At 43.7% G+C, this 24,789-nt stretch overlaps 1 pseudogene; it reads right to left on the bottom strand.

Annotated features, from left to right (window-relative positions):
- Positions 1-700: 700 nt before the first annotated feature.
- On the bottom strand, positions 701-6,470 carry LOC147457616 (uncharacterized; annotated as a pseudogene).
- Between the last annotated feature and the right edge of the window lie 18,319 nt (positions 6,471-24,789).

Genomic DNA, 24,789 nt, shown 5'->3' with positions numbered 1-24,789 from the left:
GAGAGAGAGAGAGAGAGAGAGAGAGAGAGAGAGAGAGAGAGAGAGAGAGAGATCTTGAAAGAGGCAAATCTATACACCTTGAAAGAGGCAAGAGAGAGAAGGGGAGAGGAGTTTGTGCACCAAATTAACATGACCACTTAGAGAGAGAGAGAGAGAGAGAGAGAGAGAGAGAGAGAGAGAGAGAGAGAGAGAGAGAGAGAGAGAGAGAGAGAGAGAGAGAGAGAGAGGATCTAATAAAAAGACAGAGAGAGCTAGTGCATAACACAACTTTGGAGATCACTTATTTCAACATGTTATGGCCACAATTTTGGGGAGAGAGAGAGAGAGAGAGAGAGAGAGAGAGAGAGAGAGAGAGAGAGAGAGAGAGAGAGAGAGAGAGAGAGAGAGAGAGAGAGAGGGTGTGTGACTCAAGAGACATAATGGCAAAAACACTTAGAAAAGAGAGCTCATCATCCATCCACTACATACATAAGATAGACCCCCAAAACGTAGATCCCCATAGTAGCCTATAAATGAGAGAGAAGAACATGTAGATCCGCAAAGCCTTTAAATGAGGAAGACGTAAGTATTATCGGTCATCATCCATCCACTACATACATAAGATAGACCCCCAAAATGTAGATCCCCATAGTAGCCTATAAATGAGAGAGAAGAACATGTAGATCCGCAAAGCATATAAATGAGGAAGACGTGAGTATTATCATCCACTACGTAATTCACTTCCTATGAGGGGCCCCCTGCTTTGAACTCAATGGAATACCTCCAGTCACATTAAGCCCCTTCTTGGGCCAATGGGTCGACACCAGTGCATTGAGCTTGTTTGTGATAGACCTGACTTTAGATACACCTTATTACCATATACATGTGGTAGTGATGTGTGTGAACACACTAGGATCGCCAGGGCATTTTTCCCCTCTTTAGGAGGTTTTTTCCCCCGGGCATTGTATATACACCCATCACTCTAGGGCTATCTATCTTTCCATTGCACAGTAAGTAACACACTATCTATTGTGTGCCTTGAGCTTCCTTCGTCTTCTCCAAGCTGTGTGCATTTCTCTGCAACCCTAATTCCAACAATTGGTATCAGAGCAGGTTGCGTCCTCCCGGGCTCAGTCGCCAGCAGCTCCAGCACATGCCTACTCACTTTCTTCGATTTTTGTGAGCTTTGGCGAGCGTTTGCAGTTCAACAAAATTTTTGGGAGGGCTAGTAGAGCTTAGTCTGCTCAGATTTTTGATTCGGGCTAATTTCGGTCTCCGTTTCCACTACATGTAGTACTGCACAAGCTATTTCGTCATTTTGTGTAGAATTTCTGTGAGTGCCATTTTTTGCATAACAGATGCCTTAGAGTCTACTACCGCTTGTGCTATATAGCATGTGTTGTTCAAGCTTTGTTTCTCCTCTTTTCGGTCAATTTTCACATCAGGTGTAGCATTTACCATGGCTGACAAAACACAGATGTGTTCAAGATGTTTGATACTTAGGATAGATTGGATGGGGACAATTACCCTATGTGGGCTTACATGATGCAACATGTTCTTGTGTCAAAGGGCGTCTGGAATAATGTGCAGGGCATTGATGTACATCCTGGTTCTGAGGATGCAGGCGATGTTGAGGATGTTGCAGGTCTTGCTGCAAGAATTGCTGCTATTAGAGTTGTTTTGCCTACGATAGAACAATCTCATTGGGATGTAAAGGATGCACATGCTCATGCATTGATTGCGTTGTCTTTGAAATGCACCATTGTTCCTCACATTCATTCAGCAAAATCTGCAAAACAGGCTTGGGATATTTTGGCTGGTCTTTATGCAAGTTGCAATGAGGCTAAAATTGCTTTGCTTTGTAAAGAGCTGGAGTCAAAGATTATGCATGAGGAAGATGATATGGACACTTTCCTTGTTGGTGTCAAGGATATCAATGAGCAAATTATTTCTGCAGGTGAAGTCATTTCAGACAGTTCCCTTGTGCAGACTGTTCTTGATGCCTTACCAGATTCTTACTAGACTTTTGCTAGTACTTAGAGACTTATGACCCAAGGAAATCCTGAAGTTGTCAAGTTTGATGCATTATGTACATTGTTGTTGCAAGAGTCACTTTCGTGAAAAAAAAGGACTAGACAGCATGCAGTTGAACAGGCTTTTATTGCTTCTCAAAGAAACGGTGGTAACAATAATACAACCACTTCTTATGGTTCTGCTGCAAGTGGCAAAACTTTTGTTCTCAATGCTTTTGCTGGCATCACTTCGTCTGGCAATTCAGGTGATAAGGGCAAAAAGAAGATGCGTTGCCATTATTGTAAAGCTAATGATCACTTGATCAAGCAATGTCCTAAGTTGAAGGCCAAAGAGGCTAAGAAGAAAGAGGGTGGTTCCACTGCAAATGCTGGTTCCACTACAAATGCAGCATTGTTGAATCTTCTGTAAAAGGAGTCTGTGATGCTGATGGCGATACAGAATAGGCTTTTAGTGCAGAGTGCACTGACAATCCTGCTGTCCATGATGCATGCTTGTCAGTTGCTGCAGATTCACATGTGTGGTATTTCGACAGCCGTGCTATAAAGCACATTACCTCACATTGTGAATTGTTCACCTCTCTTGAGTTTGTCCCTCATGGGAATTCAGTCACTTGTGCCAACAATTCCTCTGATTCGGTTCAAAGGGTTGGAAAGATTGTGCTTACTGTTGCAAATGGCAATTCTTTGGACTTGTAGTCAAATTTGTGGATGACAGATGTACAGTTCATGATCTCAGTTTTGGTGATGAAATTGTTGCATCTAGCCTTTTGTGTCGTGGGCTGTATAAGCTCACTTTGTATGACAATTGTGGACAAAGTTTTGCAAATGCAGTTGCAGATTTAAGCGCTATTTCAGATGCAAAATTTCGGCATGCGCGTTCTGGGCATCTAAATTTTGCGAGTTTGCTGCGTTTGCAGAAATCTCATATGGTTGCTTCTTTGCCGCCTCTTGAAGCACCTATCAAACATGTTTGTGAAGGCTGTATTTTGGGTAAAATGCAATGTTCTAAGTTTCCAAAGGATGGTTTAGTTAGGGCCACATACAGGTTGTAGCTTATACATAGTGATATTTGTGGGCCGATGCACCGCCCGTGGGCAATTACCTGTACTTCGTGACTTTCATTGATGATTACTCCAGGCATGCATGGATATTTCCTCTTAAAGCGAAGTCCGAAGTTTTTATGTGCTTCAATTTTTTTTTGGCTATGGCTGAAAATGTATCAAAATGTACTATGGGCACCCTCCGTTCCGATCGAGGGGGGGAGTATATGTCTCATGAATTTAATGCATTTCTGGCTAGTCGTGGGATAAAACACCAATATACAGTGCCATATACGCCTCAAAAAAATGGTGTTGCTGAGAGGAAAAACAGGTCTCTTATAGAAATGGCAAGATGTATGGTCCAGAGTCAAGCTTTACCACATTTATTTTGGCTCGAGGCTATCATGTGTGCCACTTATGTACTCAACAGGTGTCCTACGAAAGCGTTGCAGTCCATGACTCCATATGAAGCATGGCATGATAGAAAGCCATCTATTGAGCACATGCGTGTTTTTGGCTGTTTGGCTTATGGTTTAGTGCCAGAAGTGCAACGCATAAAATTGGATATTAAGGCTGTTAAATGTATTTTTGTTGGTTATAGTGCTGAAAGCAAAGGTTACAGGTTGTATCATCCACAAACAAAGCATATTTTGGTTTCACGGGATGTAGTGCTTGTGGAAGATTTTGTGCAGCCCTTGCTGTCATGTACTAGAGACAATAATGTAAGCTCACAGGGCATTTATGACACTTTGTTGCCACTTTTCAGTGGTGGAAGTTCAAATGTAAATTCCAATGAGGCAAATGTACAGCCTATGGCGGTTTCCAAAAATGTTATAGATCAGCCTATTACTGATGTAGATGTACATGATTTACTTGATGAGGAAAAAGCTGAAAATGAGCAGATTAGATGTATGCCAAAATGGCTGGTGCACACTTTGTGTGACAGTAAATTGGATGCACCTTTGTCTAGTCGTACTCATTCAGGCTCTCACCATGCATATTATGCATTATATTGTTATGCTTTGGCTATGTCTAGCTTACATGATGTTGAGGAACCTCTGTCTTTTGATGAAGCACAAAGTTCAAAAAATTGGATGGCTGCCATGCAATTAGAATATGATGCACTTATAGAAAATGACACATGGACTTTATGTGATTTGCCTCTTGGCAAAAAGGCCATTGGTACGAAGTGGGTTTACAAGTTGAAATGCAAGCCAGATGGTGAGATCGATCGCCATAAGGCTCGACTTGTTGCAAAGGGTTATGCATAGCAAAAAGGCATAGATTATGAAGATACTTTTTCTCTGACTTGTCGTATGACCGTTGTGCATTTTCTATGTGCATTGGCAGCTCATTTTGGTTGGGATGTACATCAATCAGACATTGTTACTACTTTCTTGAATGGTGACATATTTGAGGAAGTTTATGTAACGCAACCTCACGGTTTTGTCAAGAAAGGACAAGAGGACAAAGTGTGCAAATGTAACAAGGCTTTGTATGGGTTGAAGCAATCTCCTCGTGCTTGGTATGAGAAAGCTGACACTCATTGGTCAAACAAGGCTTTTGTAATAGTCCAACAGAAAGCACACTGTATGTAAAGTGTGAGGGTGATGTACTTCTAATTGTGGTTCTTTATGTAGATGATTTTTTGATCACTGGACCAAATGAGAGACATATTGCTGAATTTAAGGCTGATTTGAATCCTACTTTCAAGATGAAAGATTTGGGGCTCTTGCATCATTACTTGGGCATACAGTTTAAGCAGTGTAACGGTGGTATTGCCTTGTGTCAAAAAAGTTACATAGAGACATTGCTATGTAAGTTTGGACTTGAGGATTGCAAAGCTATTGCCACTCCCATGGAAACAGGTTTGAAATTGAGTCTACATGATGCTGGTGATCTTGCAGATGTCACTCTTTACCAAAATGCTGTTGGATGCCTCATTTATGTATGCAACACGAGGCCAGATATTTAGTTTGCAGTCTCACAGGGCAACAAATTTATGCATAGCTCAGGGTCTAAGCATTGGCAGGTTGTCAAGAGGTTTTTTCACTACCTTAGTGGCACTTTACATCTTGGCTTGTTTTATCCCAAGGGGGGATCATTGCCGCCAGACTTACATGCTTTTTTGGACTCAGATTGGGCTGGTTCTTTTGACACGCAAGTGTCCACAAGTGGTTTTTGTTTCATGATTGGCAGTTCATGTATATCATGGTTGAGCAAGAAGCAACCTACTCTGGCCACTTCGAGTTGTGAGGCTGAATACAGGGTAGTTTTCACAGTTACCGTTGAGTGTGTATGGCTCAGACGCCTTATGGATGATTTGGGTGTTGGACAGGACACTGCCAACACTATCTACAGTGACGGTCAGAGTGCATTGGCAGTTGCGAGGAATTCAGTTTTTCATGCTCACACAAAGCACATTGAGGTGCATTAACACTATTTCAGGGAGAGGCTCTCAACATGAGAGATCAGCTTGGCTTATGTGCCAACACAGAACATTCTTGCAGATGTTTTCACAAAGGCATTGTCTTGTGTGAAACTTGAAGCTTTTGCAAAGCTTTGGGCTTACTCCCCTTTGTGGATTGATCATGTCCTCAGGGCATGCGACTTCCGTTTACTCATGTGCCAGCTGCATCACTCCATGGGGGATTTGTTACCATATACATGTGGTAGTAATGTGTGTGAACACACTAGGATCGTCGGGGCATTTTTCCATTTTTAGGAGGTTTTTCCCGCCGAGCATTGTATATACGCCCATCATTCTAGGGCTATCTATCTTTCCATTGCACACTAAGTAACACACTCTCTATTGTGTGCCTTGAGCTTCCTTCGTCTTCTCCAAGCTGTGTACGTTTGTCTGTAACCCTAATTCCAACACACCTGTATTATGTTGTATTGCTACAGTAATCAATTTGTTGCTGGTGCTTAGCAATTTAGACACAATGCTTTTTAAATCAATGCCATCCTTGTCAGGTTTGTTCTCAAGAAGAGACATCTCCAAGAGGCTCATGATTTTGTCTTGGTTGCTTTTTATGTCAGAAAGTTGTACTTGCACCGAGGTTTGTTGCTACAAAACATCATTGATCTCTACTTGCATCTGCACCTCTAAGCGGCAAAGATAAACCCCTTGCTCACGTTGTAAATGGCTCAACCCATGAATGCTCTCTTTGTAAGAAACATGTGATGCCTCCACTCTCTCACATGAGGCTTGAATGTTGGAGTATAATGTGCGGATGGCACCTAGCCCATCTGCAATCTGCCTCTCTGATGATCCATTTTCAATTTGCCTCTTTGAAGGTCCATTCCCCCCTCAGGAAACACGCCTGGCACTTTGCACATTGTTGATTTGGTCTCTCTCTGGGGTAGAAAAGACCACCTCCAATGAATCTCCTCTAGAGGCAAGGGCTTGCTCCATTACTCTGGCAAATTAGGATATGTTATTTAGAATAAGTTAGAATAGAACGTGGAGCAGGATTGTCTTGATACTCTCTCTCTCTCTCTCTCTCTCTCTCTCTCTGTGGCAAACTAAATTCGAACGCCATGTGAATCCCTCCCCTCTTTCATGTTAAAATTTAGCCTATCAATCTTCGATCCCCTGCTTCTCTCTCCGTTTTGGTCTCTTGACCTTTAAAGACGTTAATATATTGTTTCATTTCATCTCTCATCTCTCTCTCTCTCTATAATATTTTCCTCCTCCTCTCTCTATCCCTATAAATCTTCGCATCGGCTACTTCTCTCTCTATCCCTATTTCTCTCTATTTCTCTCCCTATCCCTATCACTCTCTTTTCTCTCTACCTATCTCTCGATTTCCCTCTCTCTCCATTTCTCTCGATTGGCCCGATACACTCTCTCTCTCTCTCTCTCTCTCTCTCTCTCTCTCTCTCTCTCTCTCTCTCTCTCTCTCTCTCTCTCTCTCTCTCTCTCTCTCTGTGGCAAACTAAACTGGAACGTTGCCTGAATCCCTCCCCTCTTTCACGTTAAAATTTAGCCTATCAATCTCCGATCCCCTACTTCTCTCTTTGATTTGGTCTCTTGACTTTTTAAAGACGTTAATATATCGTTTCATTTCATTTCATATCTCTCTCTCTAAATTTTTCCTCCTCCTCTCTCTCCATCCCTATAAATCTCCGCACCGGCTACTTCTCTCTCTATCCTTCTTTCTCTCCATTTCTCTCCCTATCCCTATCACTCTTTTTTCTCTCTACCCATCTCTCGATTTCCCTCTTTCTCTCCATTTCTCTCCCTATCCCTATCCGCGTTGGCTACTTCTCTCTCTATCCGCTACGCCTCCTTTTCTCTCCACCTAACTCTCAATTTTTTTTCACCACCGCTCTCTAAAGATTTTCCTCCCCCCCCCTCTCTCTCTCTAAATAGTTTCCTTCTCCTCTCTCTCTATCCCTACAAATCTCCACACCGGCTACTTCTCTCTCTATCCCTCTTTCTCTCCATTTCTCTCTCCATCCCTATCACACTTTTTCCTCTCTACCTATCTCTCGATTTCCCTCCTTCTCTCCTTATCCCTATCCGTGCCATTCTATAACGCCATTTTGACCTTTTGAAGACGTCAATATTTCATTTCATTACACACACACACACACACACACACACACATATATCTCACGCACACACACACACTATATATATATATATATCTCACACACGCGCGCACACACACACACACATAAAGAAACACACTCGTAGGTCATTTTGACCTTTTGAAGATGTCAATATTTCATTTCATTACATCTCTCTCTCTCTCTCTCTCTCTCTCTCTCACACACACACACACACACACACACACACACACACACACACAAATCACACTCATAGACCTGTGATTTTGACCTTTGAAGATGTCAATATTTCATTACATCTCTCTCTCTCTCTCTCTCTCTCTCTCTCTCTCTCTCAAAACAGACACACACACACACATAAAAAAACACACTCATAGGTCATTAATATATCATTTCATCTCTTTCTCTCTCCCTCCTCTCTCTCTCTCTCTCTCACACACACACACACACACACACACACACACACACACAAAACCTAGGATAGAGATATCATTTCCTCTCTCTCTCTCTCTCTCTCTCTCTCTCTCTCTCTCTCTGTCTATCTATCTCTCTCTCTCTCTCTCTCTCCCAGTTTGGTCCCACAAGTCATTTTGACCTTTTGATCATTTCCTCTCTCTCTCTCTCTCTCTCTCTCTCTCTCTCTCTCTCTCTCTCTCCGTCCGTGGGTTGATAGAGCAGCGACTGCGGCTTGACAGAGGAGGGTGCAGGTCAGGGGTGGGCGACTGCACCAGGATGTGCGGCTGCGGGTTGACAGCTGCAGGACAGCGAGGGTGCAGGTCAGGGGCGGGCGATTGCCTCACGCGACCCTCATGGGACGGTGACATCAGCGGGTTGACAGAGGGTTAGGGGCAGGAGATTGGAGCAGGATGCACTACTGTGGGTTGACAGCTGCAGGACACAGAGGACAACGAGGGCGTAGGTCAGGGGTGGGTGACTGCCTCACGCGACCCTCACGGGACGACGACGTCAGTGGTTTGAAAGAGGAGGGTGGTGAGTGGCTACGGAGTTGACAGCTGCACAAGACAGAGGACATGTACCTGTGTTAGATGAACTCAAAATAGCAATCAACAAAGCCTCTGAGCAGTAACAGTTGTCGAGGAACCCGCACCCGAGGCACCCGAGACAGTAGAACCACTAGCAGCAACGGCAGCAGGTGGTAGCCGATGAAGCCGTAGCCAAGGTAGTAGCAGTTGACGAATGTAGAGTCTCTCACAAATGTAGAGTCTCTCTCTCTCTCTCTCTCTCTCTCTCTCTCTCCTGCTCTCGCAGGTGGTAGAAACAACAAGTGGAAGAAACAGCCGCCGTCCCGTGAGGGTCGTGTCGTCAAATGCAGAGTCTCTCTCTCTCTCTTGCACTCTCACAAGTGGTAGAAACAGCAGGTGGCCGCTCTCACAAGTGGTAAACAAAGGCAGATTCTCTCTCTCTCTCTCTCTCTCTCTCTTGCTCTTGCACGTCAAGCAGTAGGCCGACTCTTCTCTCTCTCTCTCTCTCTCTCTCTCTCTCTCTCTCTCTCTCTCTCTCTCCCCCCCAGTGCTGGTACCGGGTTCATTCAAGCAACTCGCGCGACATGAATGCCGGCGGCTTTCCAAGGTCACGTCCCTCATTCAAAAATTTCAAATTTCCTCAGCCAACGGACCTCCAACCGGAGGCATCAGCTCACGTCACGTGGCAGGGGGGCCTGAATCCCTCCCCCTTTTATACTAGTATAGATTAAGTCATTTGGTTGAATATAATACTTCAAGGACTTATTCAATCAAGCATGGCACGTTCATGTCTCTTGAGAGTTATCTTTGAATTGAATACTTCAAGAACTTTAATCATTTAAGCACGTGAGAAACACCTCAAGCTTTTGGGTAAAGTTCCCAGTAAAACTTAGCAAGCCAACAAGCACCTCATGCTTGGGTAGGATTCCCACCTCAAGGTCAACCCTAGCTTGCTCAAGGTCAAAGGACTTTTGAATACTAACTTTTGGAGGTCCTTAATGAAGCTAACCCTACGGTCTTTAAGCTCCATTAGGTAGCATTAATCTTTGACATACCATCTCTCATTTGGACCCCTTTACCATGGGCCCAGTGTTAAGATAGATCCGTAAGTACATGTCTATATTCTAACCCTTGTTCCCAATTATTATCCCACATTAAATGATCAGTTTAATATGAGAAAATCATTTGGGTTGGTTAGATATTAGATTTTATGACATCTTCCAGTGCTAGTAGTTTTTGACATTGAACTTCTAGATCTTGAGCTTCCCTTCCTCCGCCATTACTCCCACTCAACTCAAGGAATCCTTTCCTTGAGATACTTTAGCTACGAGAAAATCTTGCTTAGATACTAGTTGTTAGGAAATAGGGCGTAGCTAAGATTGTCCTATAAGAGCACTCTAAGAGACTTCATTTAGCAAGAAACCTCATTTTGCATCCAATTAAAACAACCTAGAGCTCCCTTGCATTAGCCATGTTGGGCATCTCCTACATTCTAAAAGGCTACAAGAGACAACATCTCAGTGAGGATGCCCTTCAAGAAATTTTCGTGCTATTGTGAGGACACCGCATTTGTCATACATATAGATCAAAGCACCACCAAGAATGACATCTTACTCCAAGAACCTCTGACTAGCAATATCATTGTGAATTCGCATGCCCATGTGCTCCTTGTTAATTTTCTCACCCATGTCAACGGCTCGCATAAGGCCACTATCCTTCAAGGTGCAATCATACATGAATTCCTTTGGAGAAAGGCTTTCCCTTAGCATCCGGTTAAAACAGCTAAGTGCTTCATTGCCACGTCCATGTTGGGCACATCCTGCAATCAACGCGCTCAAAGTGATGACATTCTAGAGAGAATGGGTATGAATAAATTTTTGTGCTTTCATGAGAGCACCGCATTTGACATACATGTTGACAAAAGCGGCATTGAGTATGACAACATCCCTTGACTAACAATCTCATTGTGAATTTTTCCACTCATATTGACATATTGCATAAGGGAACTAGTCTTCAAGGTGCAAGCTTAGGTGACTACATTCGGAGAGAATCCTTCCCTTAGCATCTGGTCAAATAACATAGTGTGGAAAATCATGACATAGCTCGTTTTCTCAATTTCTATGTTTCATGAAATATCCTATAAGCATGCCCTGCTTTGTGTTCACAGATCCGCATCTCCGCTAAATAGTCTAGGGAAGAAGCAATGTTTGCTACACAAGTCAAGCATAGACAAGGATAGCATGAAGAGGAAAAGTAGTTCAAAGCTTCCTCAACTAGCTCTTGTTGAGCACTTCATGGGACACCTTTAACCACCCCCCCCCCCCCCCCCCGAGAGATTCTTCATCATAGCCATGTTGGGATCTTGCAATCAACACTTTGTGTGTCTTTGCTTCAAGCCTTTCTATGAGAGAGAGGCATCTCCTTAACAAACTTGGAGCTTACTCATCATAAGCATGTTAGGTGTATCCTGCTGCCAACACTTTGTGCGTCTTTTCTTCAAGCTTCTCTCTCTCTCTCTCTCTCTCTCTCTCTCTCTCTCTCTCTCTCTCTCTCTCGCCCGTGTGTGTGTGTGTGTGTGTGTGTGTGTGTGTGTGTGCGCGCGCGCGCGCGCGAGAGAGAGAGAGAGAGAGAGAGAGAGAGAGAGAGAGAGAGAGAGAGAGAGAGAGAGAGAGAGAGAGTAGGTTGTAGAATAAATGTTGATTGCTCTTGCTACTATTGATAGTTGAAGCCTTGAAGAATAGAGAGCAATGAGAAGCTTCCATGTGGTGAATCCACACTCCAAAGATTTGAAAAGAGCTTGTAAGCTAATGAAGTAAAAACCATCTTAAGATTTACGTCACACACATAGGTTAGAGGGGCTGCAACACACCATGCTGGAATGCATTGCAAGTGTAAGAAAACTATCCCACTGCACGTGCACATGCTGCCTAGTAGTTCCCAGACTGGTGCGCTTGAAGCTTAATTTTAATCACTTTATTGTGAAACCAATGTAGAAAGTTGCAATGTGAAGCATTTTTCATGACTCTCTTAGGAGCAACAGATGAAGTGTTGAATTGTATCCAAAGTAAAGCAGTACACAAGAAGTTGATTGGGTAAACAAATTCATGATCCAATTGTTTGCAAGGGGCAAGTTTCATGCTTTGCAATGCTTTGGTTCACATGTATGCTAGTACGGTGTATTCATGAAAGCACTTATCATGCTTGATAGGCTTATTGCTCTCAATGTCATCTCGTAGACCACATATTGTAGGGTATATACAACATGTGCAAAATCGGATGCAAAGAGAGGGCCTCTCTCCAAGTGGGATCACCTACTCTTGCATCTTGAAGACATGTGACTTTTACATGGATGCCAAATGTGGTGTACTTTGGGAAGCACAACAACTTCTCGATGAGGGATGCAATTTCTTGGAATGTGTTGATTGTAGCATATGCTTGGTCTTGCTAGACATTCGCCAATGGTGTGGATTGTGTGGGTCTTCCTCCATGTGTCATGACCTTTGCTTGTTATTTTGAAGGCATGTAACATTATGCACGATGTTGAAATGGGCAAGAAAATTTATGATGAGATTGCTAGTCACGGTTTATTGAAAAAAGTAGACAAGGCATTGGTTGACACGTATGCAAATATCGTATTTTTCAAAGCACAATTTTTTTAAAATGAGATTTTTGTTTGGGATGCGTTCTCTTGGAATGCATTGATTGTAGAATATATCCAGGTAGGCTAGGCTGTGCCAATTTTGGTTTGGGGGTGTATTAAGGGGTATCTAAACAAATTCCCTCTTTGAATTGAATGGCAAAAAGGAAATATGTCTTTTTTCTCTCTCTCTCTCTCTCTCTCTCTCCTCAGAACTTTCCAGGTGTCTCTCTTGGCCACGAGCAAAAAAGGCCAAGCAGTTGGTGCATGGAGCTACAACATTTTTGCAAGCACACAGTCTCTCTCTCTCTCTCTCTCTCTCTCTATGATGAGCTGTCGACGATAACTGAGGTAGGTGATGTTGCTAGGAGATCAAGGCTCTGGAAGGTGGTGTGGGGAGCGATAAACCTGCAAATGGCGAGGGGCGAATGATAGCCATTGGGCATTAATTTAACAAAGCAATTGCAAGCACAAGTGGGATGAAACAAAGAGAGACTCGCAGATATGATAGGGGTCACTGAAATGGACCAGGGCCATGCGGACGTGCCAAGGGCGTCATGTGTGGTTGCAACGACAGTCAAAGAAAGAGAGAGAGAAGGAGGTAGGTGAGGCCTTGTGGCGGAAGACCTACAGCCCATAGGAAAATTCAAACAAGGGTAGCACTAGGAGCTTCCGCCCTCTTCCTCTGCTTTAGATGTGGTAGATTCGCAGGTATGCATCACAAGCTATTTGACGTGCTTAATTAAAGTGAATACATTGAGATGCTCCCATGATAGCAGGGGGCACGTGTGGAGAGAGAGAGAGAGAGAGAGAGAGAGAGAGAGAGAGAGAGAGAGAGAGAGAGGAGAGAGAGAGAGAGAGAGAGAGAGAGGAGAGAGAGAGAGAGAGAGAGAGAGAGAGAGAGAGAGAGGAGAGAGAGAGAGAGAGAGAGAGAGAGAGAGAGAGAGAGAGAGAGAGAGATGCCGACACGAGGGTGGCATGACAGAGAGATCTCTACAATGGATGATGAGGAGTGCAGCTACAGAAAGACACCGTTCGCTCGCACTCCTCATGGTGTCTGCGGGTGCAACCACGGGATCTCTACTATGTGCAAGGTGAAGTTCCGTCTTTGTCTGTAGGGGATTCCCCGTCTCTCTCTCTCTCTCTCCCTCATTTGTTTACAGCACTTGATCACTACGATATGCTGTAGCCGGTGCTGATAAGAGGAGCAGGGGGGCTTGGGTGATTAGATGAGGAGCCATGGCCAAGGCAGAGGCAGCCAGATAAGAGGGCGATATCTGTGGGAGATGCGCAGCAGATCAGAGCGGACATGCGAACATGAAAACGGGCACCAATCCCTTTTGCTTCAAATTTAAAGACTCGTTTGGAATCGATTCTATCAAATTAATTTGTTTTCTTGAAGAATAGAGATGTCCAAAACTTCTTGTGGTAAGGCAAAGAAGCTCTAGATTGTTTTGATGGATGCAAAGCGAGTGTCTTTCTTCAAATGCTATCACACATTCTTGCATTTTGAATTTTGAAGGCATGCACTTTTTTTTGGTGCAAAACTCACAATTGTGAGTGGATAGTATTAAAAACATCAGTGCAGTGATGCCAATCTGTGACTCAGAGTTTGACTGGAATGCCTGGAAATGGCCCGGAAGCAGCCTCTTATGGAAACCCTATTCTAAAGGCATTTACCATACAATGATGCTAAAGAAGAATTGGTCTAGCCCCCTTAACAAGATATGGAAAAAGCAATGGTCGGAGGAAAGGTGGTAGCAAGTAATGGAGAACATCTAGGCACCAAAGGTTCCATATCACATGAAGATATTTCTGTGGAAAGTAATTAGGGGTGCTCTTCCGACGGGGGTGAAGATTCAGGAGAGAGGGATAGGGACAGATCGATGCCTGGGGTGCAGGATGGCTAGTGAGGATCTGACCCACCTTTTTATGGAATGCCCAGCTATCAGAGGCCTTACAGGAAAAATTTGCAAGTGGGTCCAAAGAACATGGAAAATTAGTTTTTTCAAGACTGATTTACTCCTTGGAGGTAAGAACTTGGGTAGCCCTGCCATCCTCATTTGCACTCAAATTATCAGGTTTTGCTTTTTACATAATGTATGGCAAACAAGGAACCGCCGTGTGTTTGAAGGAGTTTCTGAGGTGGCAAGCTTCGCAGAAATTATACAAGAAAGCAGAGTTCTAATATGGACGCTTGGGCGCAAGCAAAACTCGGATGATTGGTCTAGGGTTGCTTGTGCCTTGTTGTTAGCGGAATGCTTAGGTAAGGGGAAAATCATGAAACCAGAAGATTAATGAAGAACATGATAATAAACCTGGTGTATCAAGGGCATGGGAGCAGGTTGTTAGAGGTGGCTCCCCAGATAGCTGATGTAAGTTTGGTCTCTGGATGTTGTCATGGCTTGGCACGAGCATGGCAAGTTCTTGTAATTTTTTGAGATGATCAATATAATTCACTCACAATTGTGAGTTTTGCCAAAAAAAAAAAAAAGAACATCAGAAATATACACCAATCTCGAGCTCGGACCGAGCCTTGAGGGTCAAAGGATTACAAGTTTTCTGCTTGACATAGAGACCACAACTACTCCTAGGCTTTACTTATTACAAGATGTCATGTATTGTTCTAGACCAGTCCTCTGAGGCCTGTTTGCCTCCGATCATGTGGAGCCTCACTCTGCTCTCTTGTATTATTTCACCAAAGCTTGCCACAACCAGATCCCCCTTAAACACACGGTGGTTCCTTGCTTGCCAAATATGGTGAAAGAAGTAGTACCTTATTATTTGAGTGCAGACAAGAAGAGCAGGACTTCCCAATCTGTTACTACCAAAGAACATATCATTCTTGAAGAACTTAATTTTCCATGTCCTTTGAATCCACTTGCATATCTTCCCAGCCATGCCATTGATTGCCTAGCATCCTATGAAAAGGTGGGCTAGGTCTTCGCTAGCTATTCTGCACCCCGAGCAATGATTGGACCCGATTCCTCTTTCTTGTATCTTCACGCCCGTTGGCATAGCACCCCACATCACTTTCCACAAAAATATCTTCATATACTGAGGCCACCTTGGCTTCCAGATGTTCTCAATGACTCCCTCCCACCGCTTTTCCGTCCAGTGCCTCTTCCATAATTTGTTGAGGGGGCTACCCCAATTAGCCTCGTGCATTGATGGATGGTAAATGCCTTTAGAATGTGGTTTCCAAAAGAGTCTACTCCCGCGCCATCTCCAAGAATCCCATTCAAAGTTGGATTCACAAATTGGCATCACCACCTTATCAAGCTCTTTCATCACCCTGTAGACTAGTAAGATCTCAAAGACATTCAGTTGAAATTGGGTGGCTAAAGAGTCAATAGTTTTCCTGCACTTCCTGTTGCCATCCCAGAATTGCTCAAGTCGAACGAGCCCCTTATTATTCACATTCTTGGCCATTTCTATCCAATAGTGGCTATGCGGCGGCCTCAATATTTTAGAGAGCCAAGGGGACCAGTGCAAAAGGGACTTCTTAAAGTATCTGGTTGCTTCCCCCCATTTCAAAACCTTAGCTACACTTTTACACTTCCTCATCAGCTCCCCTGAGAATCCACCAAATCTAAGATAAGACCACTTCGGGGCGAGAAGTTTGTCGTGCATCACAACCCCCTTCCACTGTCCCCCTTTCAATCCCAGTTTTATTGCATCAAGCATTTCCTTGGTCATGATAGCCCAAGCTTGGTCCTGTTTAGCCAATGAGACCATAAAGTTGGCACAAAGGGCCTCAGCATGGGATACAGGGTTAAGAATGCCGAGCCCCCCTTGGTCTAACGGGCGAGCAACTACCTCCCATCTAGCCCACTGCCATGGCTGGGAGGTTTTTGTGTTGTTCTTCCAAAGAAACCTTTTCATTGGTTTTAAGAACTCTTTCCAATTACACTTAGCCATCTTGAGCACGGGGCTGAGGAAAGAAATATATGGGATAAAAAAAGCATTAATCACTCTAATCCGGCTTTGGAAGGGGAGGAGAACAAACTCCCACCTTCTCATTTTTGAACTTATTTTTTCAAGGACCCATTGAAATCTTTGCCTGTGGGTTACGTCCACCCCAACGGGGGCTCCTAGGTGTCTGAATACACTCTCTTTTGAGACAATCTCTCCTGTCTAGACTGCAGGGTCAAAAGAGTCGTCTCCGAGAGGGATATTGAAGGAGTACGAGCGGAAGTGTGACGCGAGAGAGAGTGCGAGAAGAAGAGCACGACGATATGGTGAACTCTCTCTACTGTAATGTGTAGAGCATAGTGAGTTCTTATTAGGTTTTTACAAAAGAATATGTGTACATACCTGGCGGCCCGCCCACTGACCTGAGCGACCACATTGGGCTTTATACCCCAACAACCTCCCACTTAAAGTCCAATGTGGTACTTTAAGTGTGAGAGAAGATACTATACAAGCTAATATACAAGAGATGTAGAGAAGTGATGTACTACCCTACACCTAACTGCTTGCGAAAATGCGCAAAGCTCTCTGAGGGAAGTCCTTTTGTAAGTAGATCAGCAGGATTTTCTGTGGTGTGAACTTTGACAAGCTGAAGTTGCTTATCCTTGAGCATTTCCCTGATGAAATGATACTTCACATCCACATGCTTTGTCTTTGAGTGATAAACTGGATTGCGAGCCAATTGTATAGCACTTTGACTATCACAATATAACACAGGAATCTCTTCTTTGATTCCCAAATCTGTTACTAGTCGATTAAGCCAAATTGATTCTTTGCATGCCTCTGATGCTGCAACATATTCAGCCTCTGTAGTATACTGAGTAACACAATCTTGTAATCTAGAACGCCATGATACTGCTCCACCAGCCAATGTAAAGACATACCCTGACGTAGACCTTTGGTTGTCTAAGTCACCTGCATAATCTGAGTCTGTAAAACCCTTTACACTTAGCTCCTGACTCCCATAGCATATACGCATACTCTTTGTAGCTTTCAGGTATCTCAATATTCCTTTCACTGCCTCCCAATGTTTCTTGCCTGGGTTTGACATGTATCGACTTACTACTCCCACTGCAAATGCAATGTCTGGGTGAGTAGCAATCATTGCATACATCAAACTACCCACTGCAGACGCATATGGAATCTTATCCATTTCAGCCTGTTCTTCCTCAGACAGAGGACAATCTTGTTTGCTAAGTTTCACATATGGTGGCAATGGAACACTCAATGCCTTTCCCTTCTCCATATTGAAACGTTGCAAAACCTTGTCAATATACTCTGTTTGAGATAACCAAATCAACTTCTTTGATCTGTCTCTCTCAAGGCGCATACCAAGTATATGACTTGCCTCACCCATGTCTTTCATGTCAAACGATTTTGCCATCTTTGACTTCAAAGCTGAAATTTCTTCCAAGTGCTTGCCAACAATCAACATGTCATCCAAAGTAAGTTCATGTTTTATACCTTTTGACTCACAAAAGTCCTTAAAGGCCTTTGAAACATACTCTCGACCATTGTCAGTGCGTAAGCATTTAAGCTTCTTGCCACTCTGATTCTCCACAAGTGTCACAAACGTTTTGAAAACACTAAACGCTTCATCCTTGTGCTTGAGAAAGTAAACCCATACTTTCCTCGAGTAATCATCTATAAATGTCATAAAGTAAGAAGCTCCCCCTAGAGATAGGTTAGGCATAGGTCCACACAAATCACTATGAACAAGTGCCAACTGTGTATCTCTTCTACTGCTTCTATGCTTATGTGGCTGCTGTGTTTGCTTACCATATAGACAATGTTCACAGAATTCAAAATCATTAAATGAAAAGCCAGGCAAATAACCAGAACGAGACAATATTTCCATTCCCTTCTTGGACATATGTCCTAACCGGCTATGCCACAAAGAAACGTTCGGCTGCTCTGTTACATTGATTACATTTTTAGAGACATTTGATACATAAATCATGTAAAGTCCTCCAGACTTTACTCCATGTGCTACTGTCATAGAACCCTTGGATATCTTCCAGATGTTCTGTCCAAAAGTGGTGACGTAGCGAGCATCATCAAGTAAACCTGTGCTGATCAAGCTCTTTGTAATTGCGGGAACATGTCTCACATTCTTCAGCATGAAAGAAGAGTCATTCTGAAACTTCAATTGAACATCTCCAACACCTAAGATCTCACATGTCTGCCCATTGCCTAGCCGAACATGATCTTTAGTGGTCACATAAGAGGTAAACCACTCCTTGTTTGGAGACACATGAAGTGATGCCCCTGAGTCTATAATCCAGTCACTCAGTGCATTTCCATCAGATGCTGTAAGAAGAGCCGAGTCCATTGTATTCTTCAAGAAGTAGATGTCTCCTGACACTAGACTGTCATCCTTTGCAACAATGTTTGTCACATTTATTTCTTGAATCTTCACTGAGGACTTGTTCTTCTCACCATGGTCTTCAGCTTTCTCTTTGCCTTTTTCTGCTTTCCATTCTCTGCAGTCTCTTTTCATGTGACCCTTTGCCACAATGGTAGCATTCTATGTCACTCTTGCCTTTAGCACTGCGGGACTTGCTATGAGACTGATTCCTCTTTCCACCTTTGTACTTTTATTTGGTCCTTCCCCTGACAACTAAGGCTGTTCCTTTGCCTTTGTCCATTGTCTTTCTATTGGCTTCTTCAGTAAGCAGACTTCCTTCTACACCTGCTATGTTCAAACCATCTGGAGGTGCAGAATTACTCAAAGCTGTGCGAAAAGTGTCCCAACTTTCCGGCAATGTGATCAACAGGAACATAGCTCTAATAGGTTCATCCAGCTTGACACCTTGAGCTGACAACTGACTATAGATTGTGTTGAATTCATTCAGATGATTGGACATAGGTGTCCCTTCTTTCATCTTCAAGTCAACAAGCTTCTTAAGCCAATATACCTGTGAAGCTGCACTCTGCTTCTCATAAAGATCACTCAGTTTAACCCATGCTTGATAAGCTGACATCTCGTCTGCTACATTGAAGTAAACGCTTTCTGCCAAAGTCAGCATAATGGTAGAAAGCGCCAATTCATCCATTTCGCTCCATTCATCTTCGTCCATATCTTCTGGTTTTATCCCCTTGAGCTTTATAGGTTTTATCTGCTTCTTTTGTACCAACACGTGCCAAATCTGCTTCTTCCACAATGGGAAATTGGTTCCATCTAGCTTCTTGATATTGTATTGAGCAGTGTCCTGTGATCCAGCCATAGCTACGCTTCACAGTAGTTTACTTTTCTGGGAAAAATTCGGCAGAGTTTCCCCTGTAAACTAACTTCTGAACCAATATCAACCTGTCAAATGAACCAAGAAAGCTTCAGATTCTGCAGAAATTTTGGCAGAGTCTCCTTTGTAAAATGGCTCTGGTGTACTAAAAACAGACCAAAAAACAGCTCAAAAAACACTGTCTCTCTGACACTGTAAGCTGCGGGTAAACCTGTCCTGCACCTGTACTGTCTCTGACTGTCCTGTCACTATCCTGTAAGCATAGACTGCGACAATGCCTCAACGGCAGTAAAGCAAAGATGCAATACCAACTGTCTAACTCACAGTCAATACATCCTAGCTGCCTATCTAAGGGTGCTCGAGGGATCGCTCCAAGACCTGTATCACCGAAAGGATCTCAACATTCGAGAATCCCCCAGCTCAATAAAACCTCACTCGACCCTCAACAAAGGCTGCAATAAATCTGACAGTACATAGACTTCCCACAAAGTCATACATCCACAAATTTCCCACTGTATGCTGTAACCGCTGCGGCGGTTTTTTGCTGCGTGACTCACAGCCAGCAAACCCTCAACAAACATACATCATCTTTGACAATACATCCCATGTGGAAGTACCTGCAATGTCAGGACGAAATCTGGAATATCAAGCAGCAAACACAAGCTACCTGATGAACTAGTGGATGTCGCCTACAGTCTGTGTGTAGATGCGCCTGTGTCGTATGTGACACACCTCCAAGAACTGTGAGCCGTCCTTCGATGTGTAGACAGCCACAAATCAACACTCTGGGAGTGTCGATATCCTCAGCACCTGCAGTTGTAGGGCGAAAACCCCAAATTTGCAGAGTCGGATCTGCACCCGCTGAGACCACGTAGTTGAAAATGGCCTGCGCAGACCTTTGTCGAAGCCGAACGGTGGCCGAGATGACCTCATAATGAAATTCTGAGAACACCAAGCCCTTTGGGCTTGCCCACAGGATTTGGGGCCGTGTCTTCGCCTGTCGAATTTCACTCCAATCTGAGTTGGTGACTCTAGCCTCCCGCAGTGCTGCCCCGAGCCTCAATCTGAGCTCTGATACCAGTTGAAGGAGTACGAGCAGAAGTGCGACGCGAGAGAGATTGCGAGAAGAAGAGCACGACGATATGGTGAAATCGCTCTACTGTAATGTGTAGAGCATAGTGAGTTCTTATTAGGTTTTTACAAAAGAATATGTGTACATACCTGGCGGCCCGCCCACTGACCTGAGCGACCACATTGGGCTTTATACCCCAACAGATATTAGTCTTGACTTCTCTATATTGCACTTGGAACTCAAGGCCACGACAAATGTTTGCACAATCTCCAGAGATCTCCTGACAACTTGAGGGCACGCCTTCAAGAATAGGAGCGAATCATCTGCAAACATTTTGGCCAGTAGCTAGTCGTTGCCTGGTAATGCTAGACCTTCAATCTCTCCCCTCGCGGCATTGTCTTTGAGCATCGTAATGAGAGGATGCGACTTGATGGCGAAAAGCAAGGGGGCTAGGGGATATCCTTGCTTAATAGACCTTTTAACCTCAAAAGAACCCACAATTCTGTCATTAAAAAGGATCTCTGATTGGCTGCCAACACCTAGTGTGCGTATGAGGCGACAAAGGCGAGGCCCAAAGCCTAGAGCTCCCATGACTTCTTCTATATAGGACCATTCTATTCTATCATATGCTTTGTCGAGGTCCAGCTGTAGCAAGATGCACTCTTGCTTGGAGAAGGATGCATACTCTATTCCTACCATTGCTGCCAAGATATTGTCATATATAGATCTCCCTTTAATGAATCCGTCTTGATGGGGAGAGATGATCCGACTCAGGAGGGGGGCAAGTCTGAGAGCTATCGCCTTGGCAATAATTTTGTATGCTACTAACATCATCGCAATGGGACGCCAATGTTTAAGTTGAGAGCAGCAGGTCTGTTTGGGGATGGGCTTGATAAGCCCTCTCTTAACACTTGCATCCAACAACTCTTCGGAAACAGCTTGATTGGCCATCCGTGTGACTGGACCCTTGAGATCATCCCAAAATTCCATGAAGAATTCAGTCGTCAGTCTATCCCAACCGGGGGACTTTTCCTTGCCAAGAGCTTTTAGTGCCGCTGAGCATTCGGCCTCAGAGAATGCCTTTTCCATGCGGTTGGCTTCCTCTTGGGGAACCTTCTTTTCAACACTCCCAAGTAAAGACGCTCGGGCTTCTTCCACTTCCGTGCTTCTTCCACTTCCTGAGATTGGGTCTCTGAGTGGCCGATAATCTGGTTGAGATACTTGAGCATAAGTCCAGCCATCTCATCTTGGTTTTGAATTGTATTCCCTTTCTCATCATCTAGCACTTGCATGCGGCACCGAATCTTCAGCCCTAAAAAAATGTGCTTGGTTAGAAGGCTCTGGTTGAAGGAAAGTTTCCCTAGAGAGCAATCTCGCCTTCTTGATTTCCTCCAGCTGTTTGTTGGCAAGGTGAGATTTAGCTTCAAGCCATTGCTTGTGCTCATCCTCGGTAGCCAGACTGGAAGCCTTCCTAGAGGCTAATTGCGCTACCTCTTCTGTGAGATGTTTGATTTGTGCCTCATTGGATTTTTTAACCCAAGGACTCGAAGTTTTGATAGCTTTTTGAACACTCCGAGCAAATATATTCCAAGTACTAGGTTTGTTCATCCCCACATCTTTCTTGAGCTTTCCCAATGCTTTCTTGGTGATGCTTCTGAAGAGAGGGTCTTTGAATAGGTGTGTCCCTGTAACAAGAAGCTTTTTCTCCCCTCTCGGGGATTTCCCCCCCCCCCCCCCCCCCCTTTATCTTTCTTGAGTTGTAAGTGTAATGGCATGTGATCGGAGAGGCTTTTTGTTGAGATTACCTTCATCTCTAACGTCGATGAGATCCAGTCAGCTTGATGAGAGCAGTAGCATCTGTCTAGTCGGGAGGCAGTGTAGGCGTACTGAAGGCTTGTGTAGGTGAATCTAGGCATGTTGCTCCATGGGCCCACTTCCCACAAGTCAATCATAGCCCACTTCTCACATAAGCTCAGTCATTTAGACTTTTCTGAGCCAGCCAGTAGACTGACGGAGCCTGTTTTGTCCTTGCTTTTCTCGACCATATTGAAATCTCCAACCATGAGCCACTCCTCTTCAATCGGAGTATCCCTGAGCTGCATCCACAATTTAGCTCTATCCTTTGCGTTGCAAGGGCCGTAAACATTTACTATAGTGATAGGTTGATTGTCCCATCTGATTCTAACACCAAGGACTCTTCTGGAGGGGTGGTTTTGAAGGCATGCATTTATATGCAAGGTGTTAACGTGGACAAAAAAAATTCAAGATTAGATTGTGATTCAAAGGATGTTGAGAAAAGGCTTGCTTTGTAGAGGTTCCACGAGACTAAGTGACACACAAAATTTAAATGCGGGGGTAAGGGGATTGATGGTCTGGAAGTGGGAGGCGGGCTAATTTCGGGCATCGCAAAAATCGAGGCGAAATGGAACCCGGGTGGCGCAAAATTTTGAGCCTCCGCCAGCCGGTTTTGAACCCACCACCTCGCGGCCACGTTTTGGTTCATGGGCTAGCCAACTCACCGCACTCACATGTTGTATTCAACCCCGTTTTTATGATGTATTATGCTTAAAAACATGCACTACCCGGGTTTAGGGGGTCTAATTTGTGGCCGGGTTTAGTTTTGAAAGGACTGTTGCAGCTACGATTGCATAAAATCTCGTGCGTGGACTTCGCAACCATGGATCCCCTCACCACCCCGCATTCAATTTTGTGTGTTACTTAGTCCTGAGGGTAGCAATTCGGTTGACACATATGCCAAATCCATTGAACGTTCAAAAGGACAAGAAGTTCATCATGAGCTTCTTATATGGGATGCCTTCTCTTGGAATGTAATTTCGCAAAATTATCCAACAAGGGAAGGGCGATGAGGATTTGAGATGTTTTCATTGTAGTTGAATCAAGGGCTTCTATGCAGATGTAGTCTGATGGATTTATGGGAGCACGTGCCCAACAAGCATTGGACACAGAAGCTTTTGACTAGTTTTAATGGATACAACACAAGGGCATCTACTCATAGGGAATTGCTTCTATGGGAGCATCTTCTATGCATTTATGGGGCATTTTTCATACATTTATGGTACTAGTATGGTCGGCCGCCTTAGACGGCCTCTTTCTCTCTCTTTATTGCGTGCACAGAGGCTTTTCTTAGTTTTGGAGTTTAGCCTTCATGTCGTAGATTTCGACACGTGTAGAAGGCTACCCCTTTCACCATATTATGTTAGTTTAGATCACATGCCAATCAAGCGTTGGCTAGAGAAGATTTGGGTTGGTTTAAAAGGATGCAGCAAAAGGGCATTTCCTCATATGGAATATCTTTTGTTATTGTGCTTAAGTGGTGTAGTCAATCAAGTCTAATGAATGAGGCAAATGAGGAAAATAATATGGCAATGCAATGAACCAAGAAACTGTACTTGCATGGTTGTCTTGTTGGAAGCTCTAGGCCGCTTTTTGACAAAGCTATGAGCAATCATGCGATGCCATTGTCTAGCCATCCTCTTGTTTGGTCTGCTCTTTTAGGTGTTGGTGAAAATATAAAATGCTAGTTTGGAAGGTTTTCCCTTGAGCTTTTTATATGCCTAGATAGGTGTAATGGTGCGGCATGTGTTAATAAGAAATATTTATGTAGACGATAGCATGTGGGAGGAGACACAAAACATTAACTTTATAAAATTTTTGGGGACACTTCTCTACAAAGCTACAAGATCTTGAACTTAAACTGTTCCAGCATGTTTTTGGAGAGTGACAATCATATTGTGATGACTCTGAGCAATGGCAACTATGGAAGCTTGTGTACAAAAAAAAACTTCAATGCTTATAAGTATTAGGATTGCCGGTGACCTTCGATCGCCTCTCTTTTTTTGTCTTCACGGAATCTCTCTCTCTCTCTCTCTCTCTCTCTCTCTCTCTCTCAGTGCGTTGGTTTCAAAGGACACTAGCTGGATTGAGGAGGGAGCGACACGTGTCCGGGGGAGAGAGCCGGAATCCCTCCTCCTTTTATAATAGTATAGATTCTTATTCTTAAGATTATGTTTACTACATTTGTTTTCTTTGATGCATGTCTTTCTTCATAAGAGAAGAATAAGCTTTTGGCTAAATGCAACCGTCATGGGTAGATCCGGATGATTAAATTATGTCAAAAATTATGAAATCAAGGTAAATTGAATTTTATTTGTGCTTGTAAGTGGGGAACATGGTATTATATGCTTTTCAACTGTGGCTCTTTTCTACCTTGTATTATGCACGAAAAACCCTTG

This window comes from Adiantum capillus-veneris, chromosome 5 (genome assembly GCF_014529385.1).
Source record: "Adiantum capillus-veneris isolate H3 chromosome 5, ASM1452938v2, whole genome shotgun sequence".
NCBI classification, from domain to species: Eukaryota; Viridiplantae; Streptophyta; class Polypodiopsida; order Polypodiales; family Pteridaceae; genus Adiantum; species Adiantum capillus-veneris.
Note: the sequence above shows the minus strand (reverse complement) of the source record. Positions and strands in the feature narration are given on the sequence as shown.